We start from the raw sequence: 13,630 nt of genomic DNA on the forward strand, positions 1-13,630 counted from the left end.
TGGTTCTCTGAAGTTGTGTAATACTGGATACACCAGGATGTACACTTCTCCAGCTTTCATAGGAAACTGGCTCAGCTGCAGATCTCCAAGCTCTGCCCTGCCCTGCCCTATCCACCCCCTCCATGCCCTCCCCACCCCTGATGAAAATGATGTCAGCTCGCTCAAAAGCAACCGACCACCGCAGTGAGAGTCTCACATGACCTCTATTCCATCGACTCACTTCACACAGAAAGTAAGGAGCGTACATCAAATAACATCTTTATCCCATTTTATTCCTTCCTCCAAGCTGAGGCTTTGCACCCAGGCTATCATCTCTTGGAAACTATCCCCCCTCCTCACGACTAAAGAGAATGCATGAGTAAATCTAAACTGCCTGTAAAGGAACTTGTTTTTCAGTCTACACATATTACCCCTGTAATAGACTTGCAATTTATACAGGATGACTGTGACCTCTCAAACACTTCATGTCAGGACAGGCTTCAGGTATCTGTGTCTGCGGTAAGGATAATCTGTTCAACATCTCCAAACCACATCTTTTAGAACAAGAAAAGCTGCACTGTTTGATCACTTCTGATTTTTCAGTACCTAGTCAGCTACCGTTATAAGACTGAAAATAAGGAGTTTGAGTTGAACTCAGTTTGTTCCATTAAGAATTTCTCAGTGCAGAAAACCACACGTGGCTTGGAGTGGTTTGAAAACTGCAGTCACTTAAATGCATCGCCAGCTGACAACAGCAATAATCATTATGTGTGTTTCTGGCGGCTCCACACCAAGCACAGGGGCTTTTCCACAGACATTTCTCACAGCACAAGTATGCTTGTGATGCTCTGGGGCAGTCAAGGATAAGAGAAAAAGGGAGATGAATAAATTGAGACATATTCATGCTAAAGAGAGGCACGGGTAGTCCCTTGGTCTCCTTCTAGTTATAGAGCATGAGTTAATTTAGTATATAAGTTCCCCAAATTGATAGGGATATGGGAAAATATGATTGAGAGTGCTGTGTCTGGACAATGTTAGTAATAAGAGAGTCAAGGTGAAAGAGGGAAAATGAATTGGTCATGGCAAGACGGAAAATAGAGGTGAGTCGGGTCACAAGGTGGAATAAATGAACTGACTCCAAGAACCTATTCTGTAATGATGACAAGCTTGAACAAATTTCGAGTGCACCCCTTATGGCCTCTGACCACCTGCTGGTTTATGAATACCAACCCAGAATCAGGACTCTTGGTCCCCTTAAAAAAATACAGCTTTGAAATATTACACAGGAAATCGGTGTATATATATATACGTCTAGGAATATGTGCCTGTGTGTAAGTGCAAGTGAGTATGCGTGTGTCCGTTTTCACCTTGTCCTCTCCCATCCCACCTCCACCTAACATAACAGTGCGTGGCTAAACACTGAGATACCAGTGCTTCCCTTGTGTACATTTAAACTGTAGTTTCAACATAAACTGTGACTCTAGTGGACAATTACACGCTGTCTGCTTATTCTTATAAGCCTGGCGATGTCCAAGACACCTAAAATCTAGAAAACGTGTGCTCTATATTATGTAGAAAGATATCCACCATCTGTTTGATACATTAACAAACCAGCACAGTTCGCTTCTATTCCACTTAGTCCACTAACAGGCATCTATAGCTGATTACAGTTAGCCAGAACAGAAACAGGAACAGATCCTATGTATGTACTCAGGCTCAGATGAGGCTAAAGCTTTTTAAATGGAGGTTACTGCACAATATGGAAACCAAATGGCCTATTAAATATGCAGATCTAATCAATTTGTAGCACTAAATCCACTAAAACCAAGCCTGAAGCTTCTAAGAGCTCCACAGCTCAATAGGAAAAGGATGTTAGGGGAGTTGTATTACATTTCTGCTTGAAGGTTACAGTTCAGCATCTCAAAATAAGGTCTATTTTGGTGGTACAGTCTGTGAAAAAATAGCCTAAAATTGCGAGAATATGTAAAATTCAGGCCGCCGAATAATGTGATGCTCCTTGACAAAGAGCTATTTTACTCCTCAAAAAGTAATGCAGATATCTTCAACTCCACTTTCCTTTTGGGTTGGAAATGACTGAATGTTACTTCAGCCTGTGAATTGCCTTATGAAGGCAAAAGGACCCTGAGTTTGGATGTTGATTTCGGGACTATGCACACACTTACATAATTCACCTAGGTCACTACCTATAAAAGGAGTGCTACACAGTACACTAAAGCTTGTCCATGGAGACCCAGAACATCGAGGCTGCTTTGTTTGGAAGCTGACAGTGTTATTTTAAGCAACAAAGGGGACTGAAAACACAGTTGTGAGTCATAGATTAAAAATCATCACTTCTATCAGCAAAACATGGACTCACCCAGAATATTTGTGTTTCTAGGTGACTTAAACCACCAAAACACTGCATGGTGTCTTTACCTATTTATGGTTATTTCTTCTGAAGCACAGACAGGTGAAGTAACCAGAACCACGGAAGGTCAAAAAAACCACTAAGACTCTAAATAAATACTATCAAGAATAACACAGCAAGGTGATAGGTGGTTTTGGAGGAAGCTAACTAGCTAACTGTTCAGCCTGACTGTCCAAAGGGCCTCCAGGATCACATTTATTACCACAATTGAGTTTTCCCTTTTAATAAGACAGTGAAAAACATCTGAGAACATAATTGGCTTTTGTGTCACTTGCGACAGTGCATCTGTCTGGCTCAATATGTAGTCATACCAGTCTTACCTGCTAATTCAAGTGCAATATTATTTCTGCTCCTCTAGGGCATGTAAACAAACTGAATCCTCAGCTTCCAGCCACTGTAATGTTCTCTGACCTTTCTCTGCCCATTGGGAGTTGTCACTGGCTACAAGAGGAAGATCTGTCTCAACAAAGGCCAAGTGTGTCACTTCCTAACCGTGGCCCACATCCTTCTTCATAAAAGCTCGATTAAATGGGAAATGTTACTCGAACCTGGCAGAGCTCCAGAACACTCTTGAGAGATGGGATGGGTAAAGGCAGTAAGAAAACGGAATTATTTCAACAGTATGGCAGCTCCTTTGCACTCAAAACTGTTTGGGATTAAGTGACATTGTTTTCTCTAATAGTACCATGTGAAAGTCACACTTTTAAATATTTACTTCCCTGTAAAGACATCCAATCATTACAAGTGGTTACTTTAGATTACATAAGCCCCATTCTAGGCCTAACATCTGCAATACACCACAAATGCAGAAGTTAGAACAACCAAGATGACTTGAAACATGTGAGGGGAGTTTCTGCTCTTTTAAATAAATGCCCATTAATCTGTTTTGGTCAGATGTACCCCTAAAGCCCCACTGTGTAAACTCAATTACACCTTCATAATCAACATCCTTTGTGTGAAACCGGATGTCATTTAACACTATTCATAATAAAACAATAATACAAGTGAACGGGTAGTGTGTCACAGACTGGTCATTTTTGATAAGCTGAGTCAACTTAAGCACCTGAAGAAAGTCTAGTCAAATTTCATTATGTCACTGTTACTCACAGCCTGATGTCATTATATGCAAGCAATGGGAAACAGGTGTTTTATGGGAAATGAATACCTGCCACAGAGATCCATAGAAAGGACACATAAATGTTAACTGTGAATGTTTCTAAGATAAGGGCCAGACAATAAGCCGCCTCAAAGGCAAACACTGACCTGTAGCTCACCAGACTGTGTATTCTTTCAGAAATCACATGTCCACACAAGAGGACAGAGCAGGAATGCAGCCGACACCCTGCTCATAAACAGTGGATTTACATGGGGAAGGCAGGGCGATTTTGGCTGTATAAAATAATCAGGACTCTGCTTATAATGTGAAAAACAGTCAACCTGACGCTTGAAGACACAAAGTGACAAACTGATGATATAGAATCAATTGTTTAGCAAACAATTAGGCTATTGTGACAGTCAGTCAGTCTTTAACCACAAAACCCACATCTCTCTATAAGTCATCAGATTAATGATGGAAGTCACAGCACTACAGCAACCAAAGGCAGATACAAACTTGCCCATTTTTTAGCACTGCCTCTGTTCAGCTTCACTGGGATTCCCACGAGTCTTCTATCTTTATCTTTTCATTGAAACCCTTAGTTAACAGCACAGAAATGTACACCTGAAACTGCTAGAATTTTGACAGTTATTAGGTTTAAAATATACACTTCTGCAAAGTTGCACTAATACTTAAAATGGACACTGCACTAGGTATATTTTGTTTTTACTACGACAGCATTTTGTCACTGTAAACCTTCGGGAATCCATATAAAGTTACCACAAGCATCAGAGAGACATTTAGCCATCACTTTTCTACACTGTACAAAAAGAGAGAGGAGGCAGTTTAAGATGGAGCCAGCTGCCGACACACTTTCTTCCTGAGGGAAGAGGGTGGAGAGTGGAAAGTTTGCTCCGCCGAGAACACCAGGTGCCAGTGCAAAAACAGACTGGCGGTCCATTTCTAAGAAGGATTTTCAGCTGGAACCACAAAGGGGCAAAACAAAAGATGGAAGTATTCCACTCACTCTTCGGTGAAGAGGCAAGCTGCAATTTCAATGCACAGGATGTCTGAGGGACTTACTAAAGTACCGTTTCCTTGCTTTGAAGTTTGGGGAAATAGATGACTCCCTAACTATCCAAATGTTACTGTCTGTATTCCAGTTTGAGGAGAGCAATAATTAAATTCTTCTTTAGTCTTTAAGTAATATCAAATCTTATCTTTACTTTGTTCAATATGCATCCAGAGAAAATGGCTCAGCATGCTACAGTTGACAAATCAAACTAAATCAAAACAGAATATTGTCTGGAGGTGTAAAAAGGCACTTGTCCTGTGATTTGTTCAGTATACAGGATGTTGCATGTTTCTCTGCATGGGTGTGTATGACTGCAATCAGGTCACGTGACCAACTATTGAAAGCAGATAGGCCTGACTACGGGTCACCAGTCCCTAATCCAATAACGACATCTTCCACATACAGCGTATTAAAGCACTGGCCTCTTGTGAATTTGTTCAACCAAACAAATGCATCTCAAAACGGCTGAAGAAGGGGACAGATGCAGGGTGTGTCACACTTTTTTAAGCCACCCTCATACAACAATCAACCACATACTGAGTGGCAAATGTGTTTCTCATTAAAAAGGAATCTTTCTGCACTTAAAGCGGTTTAAGTACCTTGCCTGCAACAACTGGAGAATTAAGTTATAATTGCAATCGCAGAGGTCTCCAACATTTTATCTTGTTTAAAACGAGCCTATACTAATATAGAGCTTCAAAGGACGATTCTGACAAGAGGGCGTGTTTGTCTAACAAGACACAGGCACTTCACTGACATGACTCAACTCTCCCCTGACTTTAAGCTGTAAAGGAAAAGCAGGACAACGGAGGGAGATGAGGTTTCAGTGAGAGGAAGGAAAAGCAGCTGAATGTGGAAGAAAAGTATGGAGGATACAAACAAAAAGGGGAGGATGAAAAGAGGAGAAGAAAGGGTCCATACATCAGCAGAATAAGGAAAAGTGAAGGGGTCAGAGCAGGGGGAAAGAGGAAAGAAGTAGGGAAAGAAAGCTGGAGAGAATGGGCTTTTGTGGGGGTGGATGTGATGGCTTTGTGGGGCATGTGTTTCCAGGGTGCCAAGAGGCCTCAGTCTGGTGATATGGGAGGGTGGAGGGAGAGAGACAAGATCTGCTGCTGTAGAAGAGGAGGAGGATGGGGCAGAAATGGGGCTTGAGACTAATCCATCTCTCCCTCTCCCTCCCTCTCTCCCCTCTCTGTCACACAAAGACACAAACTCCCTCAAATCCCTTTTACCAGAAGTCCTGCTGACTGTAGCCAGTCACCCGAGATGCAGTTGACATAACACCCCCCTGGGTACTCATGCCTGCGCTCTGCTTTGCCATCGTAACCGTCACTGTAAAAATGAACTGACCAGCTTGAGATTGAGCTACCTTGGTCACCAGCAAGGCAAAGAAAGTGCTGCTTCCCTTTCCTTGAAATCTTTGTCAAGGGGACAACAGCTTGTGCCATTCAAACTCACTAAAGCTTCAGCCTTAAACACAGGACAGCATGTGTGTGTTTTCTTCTATTTACAGGCTAGCTCTTTGTCCCAGTCTTCCGGCTTTCCAATCGCTGCATTCAGAGGAGCCATTAAATGTGACGTATGGGAAAGCAAATGAGCGAACGCACTCGCAAACACACTGCGGTGCACACTGACACACAATAAGAGAATCTGGAAAACATGCCAACAGAAACACATACACTAGCTCTCCAGCAAGGCTGCAATCATGGAAGCTGGAGTGGTGAGTAGGAAGGGTGGGGTTTAGGGTGTTTTATCTAGCCAGGGGATCATATGATTGCATGCACGCACACATGCATAACACATAAAGTTGGATTCCACTCAAAGACTTCATGTAGGCCAGAAGCAAACACCCACGCAGATTTTTATAAGGCATATGTACTGTAGTAGCTGCAGTTAGACCGCTCACCCTCATTTCAAACTCTACCCCTGCAGCATGCTGACACAGAAACAACTACTGCACTCCAGCAACACCTCCAGTGCATAGATTTTGCCAATTTTTGATGGAAAATGTGCAAATTGACTAGGACTGGATCAAAGCTGTGCCAACCAGCACAGAAACCTGAAATCGGGCAGTTATTCTAAGGAGAACTGCTGTTAGGTTTAATTTATCTTTTCTCTTCTGTGCACACTTCCAGTATTTACTTGACTAGTTCCTGACAACACATTCGATTAAATATGCACTGACATATATGGCGATAAAACCCCCTTTTAAAAAAAAATGCCAGCAAAGGAAAAGTTTGAAAAACAAATGAGTTTAGACAGTAACTACAGTGGTTAGAAAATGCATGACCTCATGTTATTTTTCAGTCAAAGTAAATGTGTTACAGGTGGGCAATGATTATTACACAAATGATAATAACAACTTGTAACTATAAGTGCATGAATCCCAACTGTGATTGCTGTAGGACCTCTGTATGTAAAAAGTCATGACACTGACTATATCTACAATTAGTCTTTGTCAGATACTGAAATTTGTCATTTCTGCTGTCATTCTGTCTCAGTTCACTGCAGAGCTGTCACCCTCTTGAAGCCATCGTGACATTTTTCCACTTGCCAACAACTTATCAACATGGGCTTCATCCCCAGAATGGCGGCCTGTGAGTCTGCATAGACAAGGCTGAACTGAGAGAGAAGAGGCAACTTAAGGTGGGGGGGGAAATCAGCGGGTGGAATGTCTCATCCGAAGTATCCTGCTGGTGGGGTTTCTCCTTCTGCTCTGTGGTGTCCGCTGTGGAGAGCAGACACCATCTGGCTAGCTGGAATGCTACCGAGCGGGGGGTGGAGGGGTTAAGGGGTCTCCTATCTTGCAGGGGGATGGGTTATGTCTGAGAGATGGAGTATTAACAGTAGTGCTATTAACCCTTTGATGACAGACGATCTAACCTCTTTAAAGTGACAAATAACGCATGTAGTCATGGAAGTACAACATGTGGCATCAGCTAACTCTTGGCAAGAAAGACAATAAAAATATATTACAAAATGTTACTTTAGTTTAAATGTTAATTATGTGAAGTTTGCAGCAATTATGTTTTGTGGTTGATGTTGCAGGAGGCTGACGACATTCTAATTTATTGTAAAGAATAAATAAATAAATAAATAAATAAATACATTAAGCGACATTCACATGGAATCAAACTTGAAAATACAACTTATTCCTCAATTTATTAGGAACCTGGCTTTTTAATGACACTAGGAGAGCAATGTTATTGATTTTGAAGCTATAATACAATATGCAGAATTCATGCACATTATGTTCAGATCCACACTGGACTTTTGGGACTGGTACCAATCTTGGGAAGTAGGAAATTCTGGTATTGACACATCGGCCGATATTGTCTATATACATATATATACAGGCATCTTCTCTGTATTCTGTACTGTAAAAGGAAGTTTTCAGATCAGCAGTATATCAAACTACATATATTCCAATACTGATATATCTGTGACGGGTCAATATCAGCAAATAATATCAGCTAGCTTATATACGGGGTTCAAGTAAAGGCACTAATACTGTCAGTATAAGATGAAAAAGAGCAGCATTATTTGGATTTGCTCTGTAAACTTGTGCCATTAGGATAAATACAATGCAGCCATTAAATCCCCTTTTTCAGTTTGCATTGACTGAAAGTGTTGCTGTCTTTCAACACAACCCGTACATATGGTTTATCAATGACACATTAGATTGTTCATGTGTTATTCATGGGTTTCTCATGGCAGCATCTGTCACTCACATGTGTATAAAGGCAGTAAAACCCTGTTTGACGGGAACAGAAAATGCTGGCTCTTAACTCACTTGTTTTTAACGCAGATTCAAAACACTGACATTTTATTCTAAGGCTTTGTTTTCAGTTGATGATGGTGTCAGATGAAATTGTGTTCTGGCACAGAGCTAAAACAAAGTCAAATGCGGTATGGAGAAAGGCTTTGTGCTGCCCATACGTGTGGAAACTATTATGCATGTGCACAAATCAAATGAAAGTCTGGAGCATAACCATATGTTTATGTGCCATGCAAATATCAAAACGGTTAATAGGCGTCATTGAAGTGGGCCTTGGCGGTGGAGTTGCTGACCAAATACAGTTAGCATCTTGGTGTTGAAGCTGGACGCACTCCACTCTAACTGCTTGCTAGGTTTATAAATATGTCTTAGTGGAGATTAGCCTGAGGGTAACCCCTAGCACTCTTCCCTGTGGAGTTCCTATCGCACACACTGTCACATCCCTTCTGCTTTATATAAATATTTGTAATGCATAACTTCTTGGCTGTGCAGTCGACATCAAACCCCAATGAGAAGTGAGCAAGGGAGGACAGGTCAGACCTAAAAAGAGGGGAGGGATCTGCTTGAGTGGATGGATCTTGTGCCTGATATTCTGCAGCCAACTTTTACAGTTCAGCTGCTTTACAGTATGTTATTTAACCATTGAGTAACAGGCAAGCACTGTACAGATCAAGACTGAGAAATACTCCTAATTCTTACGTCTCGTTGACCAGATGAAGCAGTACCTACTGTGTTAAATAGACACTGTCTTGTTAGCATTTATTATGTGCAACTTTTACAAAAGAGCAAGAGCGGTACACTTGATTGATATTCTGAATCAAACTTCAACAATTAATTACGAAATTGTCAACTAATACATTAATTCACAGCTATTTTAATAATTAATTATTCTGATGTATTTTTATAGAAAAAGTCTAAAATCTCTAATTCCTTTTTCTTAAATTTAAATACTGTATCATCGTTTTACTTCTCTATGGCACTAAACTGAAAATCGTTGAGTTGTGGACAAAACAATACATTTGAGGTCGTCATCTTCTACTTGGAAAATACTAATGGACAGTTTTTACCCTTTTATAAAAATGTAGAAACCAAACAACCAACTGTTTAGTTCAGAAGACAATTGACAGATTAATCAACAATACATTGTGAACTATTAATAGAGTTGCAGTCCTAATTCTTAATAGACCCCAACCGATTATCCATCAGTCAATATTATCAGCCAATATTGGCCCATCACAGATATACTGTGAAAAATTTCAGCATATGAAATTCCAGCTTTTTCCAGTGTGTAATGCAGAAAAAGATACTTGCAATAATATAGAAAGGTCATAATCACATATTGGGTTCAGCAAAGTGGCTCAGACTATGTCTACACTACTGTCAGCACTGTGTGCAGCACATGCAGCAGAGTATGCATCACAGCTGAGCAGACAGTGGTGTGGTGTCTTCACAGTAAGTTACTAACTAGTTGGGATATTATTGGTTAAAAGTTAATCAATAGATCGCTGTTAATAATGTAATTGATTAAAAACATAATGATGAATAAGGCAGGACATAATGGCCATGCATGCGAGAAAACGTATCATGGATTTGCTGTAGTACCTGGATGTTCCACCAGGTGGACTGTTTTACTGTTTTGTGAGATGCAAGACTGCAGCTTGTTTGCTGTGTTTAATTCTGTAGCGACCAAACAAGGCAGTGGCTCGGATTATGGGCAGTTCTGTGTTGGCAATCACAAAGTACCATGGGAATGTAAATGTTTAAATCCAGATTGCTAAATGAGTAGTTTGTAAATGTTATTTCAGTTGCATCATGTTTGAATTTTGATTGTTTTGACTGGATAGGTGAGGTGGTTTTCTGTGTTTGTGTGGTAAAGAGTATGGTCAGGGTTTAGCTAGCAAAGGTTCATCGTGACAGGGACTTCTGTTGTGATCAGTGGTTTCCAGTCAGTCCTCCACAGTGATACAGCATCCCTGTAGCCATATATGAAAAATATCAGCTGATGTCAACATCTGCAGGTTTTTACTCACTAAAAATCTGCATCAGTCCCTAAAAATCTAGTGTCAGTGGGGTTCCAATTCTCAAGCCTTCTGCATATGATTATAAATGCAGTGCAATCATAAACATAGTCACAGAATAGAACAAACAAACCTTAGAGGCCTCTTTTGCTCTTTCACTCATTCTTTCCAGGTGTAGAAAGGCATAAGAGGAGGAGCTTTAATAACAACTCACTAAAGATATTCACCAACAAAACGATGGAGGGAAACATTCCCTTCTATCTATCACTTCAGTGATCCAAAAGAGACTTAAAAGTAGTTAGCTCCTAATTTCAATCTAAAATGAGGCAATCTGGGTGTACTTATTTTGGGCCTTCCTCCTTTAGAGCCTTGTTAAAGTCCTTAATTGCCCAAATAAATCTAACTTACAATTCTAATTTAACAAGAGGGCTTTTAACATCCCTTCAATTACTTTTGAGCTTACAGCACTCTTTGGGAGGTACATGCACTCAGTGCACCAAGAAGTCTTTTTGCATTTTGACAGCATGCTGGCAAAACTGCAGCACAATTTACAGAATAAAGGCCCAATGAGAGCTCTTCAACCCATCTGTCATATAAAGGGAAAGGGAACAGCAGCCAAAAAAATTACACAGCCACCAAGTACCAAGGAAACACTTTTGCCCCACAGCTTTTGGTTTGATCATTTGAGTGGACTGGCCTGTGATTCAGAGCCTTGCACACCTTGTTATTGTTTTCTTGAGGTGTTAGTGATCCAGGAATTGAAACTTGATTGCACTCATGACAACGTGTGCTGAAGAAAAAGAAAAAGAAAAAAAAAAAACAAGTTTATGTTCCAGTACAAAAGAAGACAAGTCTCTGCAGCAAGAGCCCTCATCCATGGCACGCTCCTCCACCCTCCAAAAGGCCTTTTCACCAGTATTGAGTAACAAGATCCCTGCAGGGGCAACGCAACACCACCATCACACTGACAAGAGGCGTTCAGGTGAATGCTAATACCGACCACAACCACATAACACTCACTTCTGCTTGACAACAATGGAGCGTCTGTCTCTTTGTTTGGGATCTTTACACGGTCCAAAGAAAAGGTAGGTAAAGAGCATTAAATGATGTAGGTGAGACAGGAAAAAAAGACATGACAAAAGCCACACCCTGTTTTCTGCTCCTGCTGTTCAGCTCTCTGTACACACTGGATATTACGCAGTGGCAACTGTGTATTGTCCTCCAACTTTCTGCAATATTCCAGCAAAATAACAACACAAATCAGTGTGTTCTGCTGGTAAGGAACTGAACAGTCATTTTAACATGTGCTGTCCTGCTCTGTGCCCGACACACAGAAACTATGTGTTATCAAGGCCTGCATCGGTTTTCTTTTTTTTGTCTTGCTCAACACCAGCTGGCTCAGGAAGATCCTGGGAAGCCTGTTTTGACACAGGCAACTGAAATGCCTTACAGTGGGAAAATTACAGTCTGGGAAGCCTCAAATACCATAGCCCTTGGATATGAAGCTTCAATGGGCTGCATTGTATTCGTCATTTGAGAAAAAGTAACAGCTACTCTTGAAATGACAGATAGCACTAAACTGAACAAAACCATAGCTTTTTTTTTTGAAAGATAGCAACCAATGTAATGAACTTAAAGATAATTATTCTACCCCAAATTACATTATTTTGATCATAAACACATGCATTTGCAGCTTGGTGACAGTCTCATGAGCCAGACCCAGTAAAAAACATAAGAAAATGCAGACTGAATAAACATAAGCTGCACCTCACAAAGAGTACAGTCACCATCTTTCAAAGCAAATCAAACAAGGCTCATGTACGTCCAAGCAGTCTGCAAGTATTTGCATAGCCATGGCAGTTTGTCATGGATAAACATGACTTTGATTCCAAACTATTTTGTGTCGACCTAAATAATCTAGCTTGCACTGACATTAGTGTAATCATTTCCACCACATCATAATAGGAAACATGATGTGCACAGTAACAGTCGGTCCTACAGCCATTTCAGCTTAATCACACTTTTTCATAACTTTGTTTTCACAGGTGGTTTTGCACAGGACAGCCCCAAATGCTCACTTCTCTGTGTTTGCAAAGGGACTGCCGTGGGTTAGGTCACCGCTGTGGAAAGAGAGCAGGAGAACTGTACTCAGCAAGTCTCTGTTGACCAATTTACCAAGTCCAAAGTAAGGTGAAAGAACAAAACCAGCTGGCTTGGATGTGCCGTCACTTGATATGTCACATAGGGATAGACTTAAGAGGGAAAAAAAGCCTGGATCTAGTGTAGTATTGAGTGTTGCTCTCTTTATAGGATACAGTTATCTGAAAGGCTTAGTAAATAGGTACAAATAAGGGTTTTCAAATGCATCAAAGTACAGTTTCCTCTAGTGTTTACTATCATGGTGAGAATGAGGTTAATGACAAAGGAAGGAAACTACACTGACTAATGCAATGACAGCTGTTGGGTGTATGACAGCGTTACGACACTAAACAATGCATCATATCCTTGAGTGTCACAGTTTGTAACGACATTTATGACAGATATTTCCTTGAACATACCACTTCAAATAGGAAGCGCAGGGTTTATGCTAATGCCTCTAAACACAACACAGCAACAGCACAGAACTGAAGTTGCACTGCAGGAACATTATAAAAACATGACCGACCTGTCTTATAACATACCTGTAATCCTTCCTGGAGGTCTCCTCAAGCTTCAGCACACACTGAGATACTACTGTAAGAGCAATGTGAGGCAGCTGTTCAAACACTTTTAACTGCTCACCGGCGATGTGTTTTGGAAAGTTCGTGACAGAGCTAACGTTAACCTGAGCACGTCGCTGCGAGACGGCAGTTAACCGGCAGGAGAGAGGAGTCCTCGACGAAACACAACAGAGAAGTGGATAAACACCTCTTTAGAAGACAGTCTGGCTTTTCATATTCATCCTCCACCGAAACTGACGGGTAGGGGCCCCACGGCTCAGTCCTGTCCGAGCAGTATGCACAGACAGCGGGTAGAGCTGCTGGCAGGTCCGGGCTCTTCAAACTTAAAATGCCTTCTCGCTTCTGATTGGTCCAAACTCAGCGCCGTGCTGCGTTCATGCACCGCTAGTAAACGCCCCTTTCTCTGACCGTGAGGTGTAATTACATACACTATTTATGGTGAGTTAGGACTTATTGGTGTTTTGCAGAAGTACAGTGAGAGAATAAAATAAGTGAAAAAACTAAAAGTTAAATGAGGAAACACTCTCTCTACTAAA

The 13,630-nt window shown here is 41.0% G+C and overlaps 1 protein-coding gene across 2 annotated transcripts in view; it reads right to left on the reverse strand.

The window, feature by feature from the left end:
* svild (supervillin d) overlaps positions 1-13,407 on the reverse strand; it is a 49,877-nt gene extending 36,470 nt beyond the window's left edge. The window contains exons 1-2 of one of the 2 annotated variants that reach the window (XM_055004712.1): positions 13,056-13,407; positions 12,453-12,494 (exon numbers count right to left, since the gene is read on the reverse strand). The gene's annotated coding sequence lies outside the window, so the exon portion shown is untranslated. The remainder of the gene's footprint in view (positions 1-12,452; positions 12,495-13,055) is intronic. The other variant, XM_023278287.3, reaches the window with a different exon arrangement.
* Positions 13,408-13,630: the final 223 nt, after the last annotated feature.

The sequence above is a fragment of the Amphiprion ocellaris genome, chromosome 18 (assembly GCF_022539595.1).
Source record: "Amphiprion ocellaris isolate individual 3 ecotype Okinawa chromosome 18, ASM2253959v1, whole genome shotgun sequence".
NCBI classification, from domain to species: Eukaryota; Metazoa; Chordata; class Actinopteri; family Pomacentridae; genus Amphiprion; species Amphiprion ocellaris.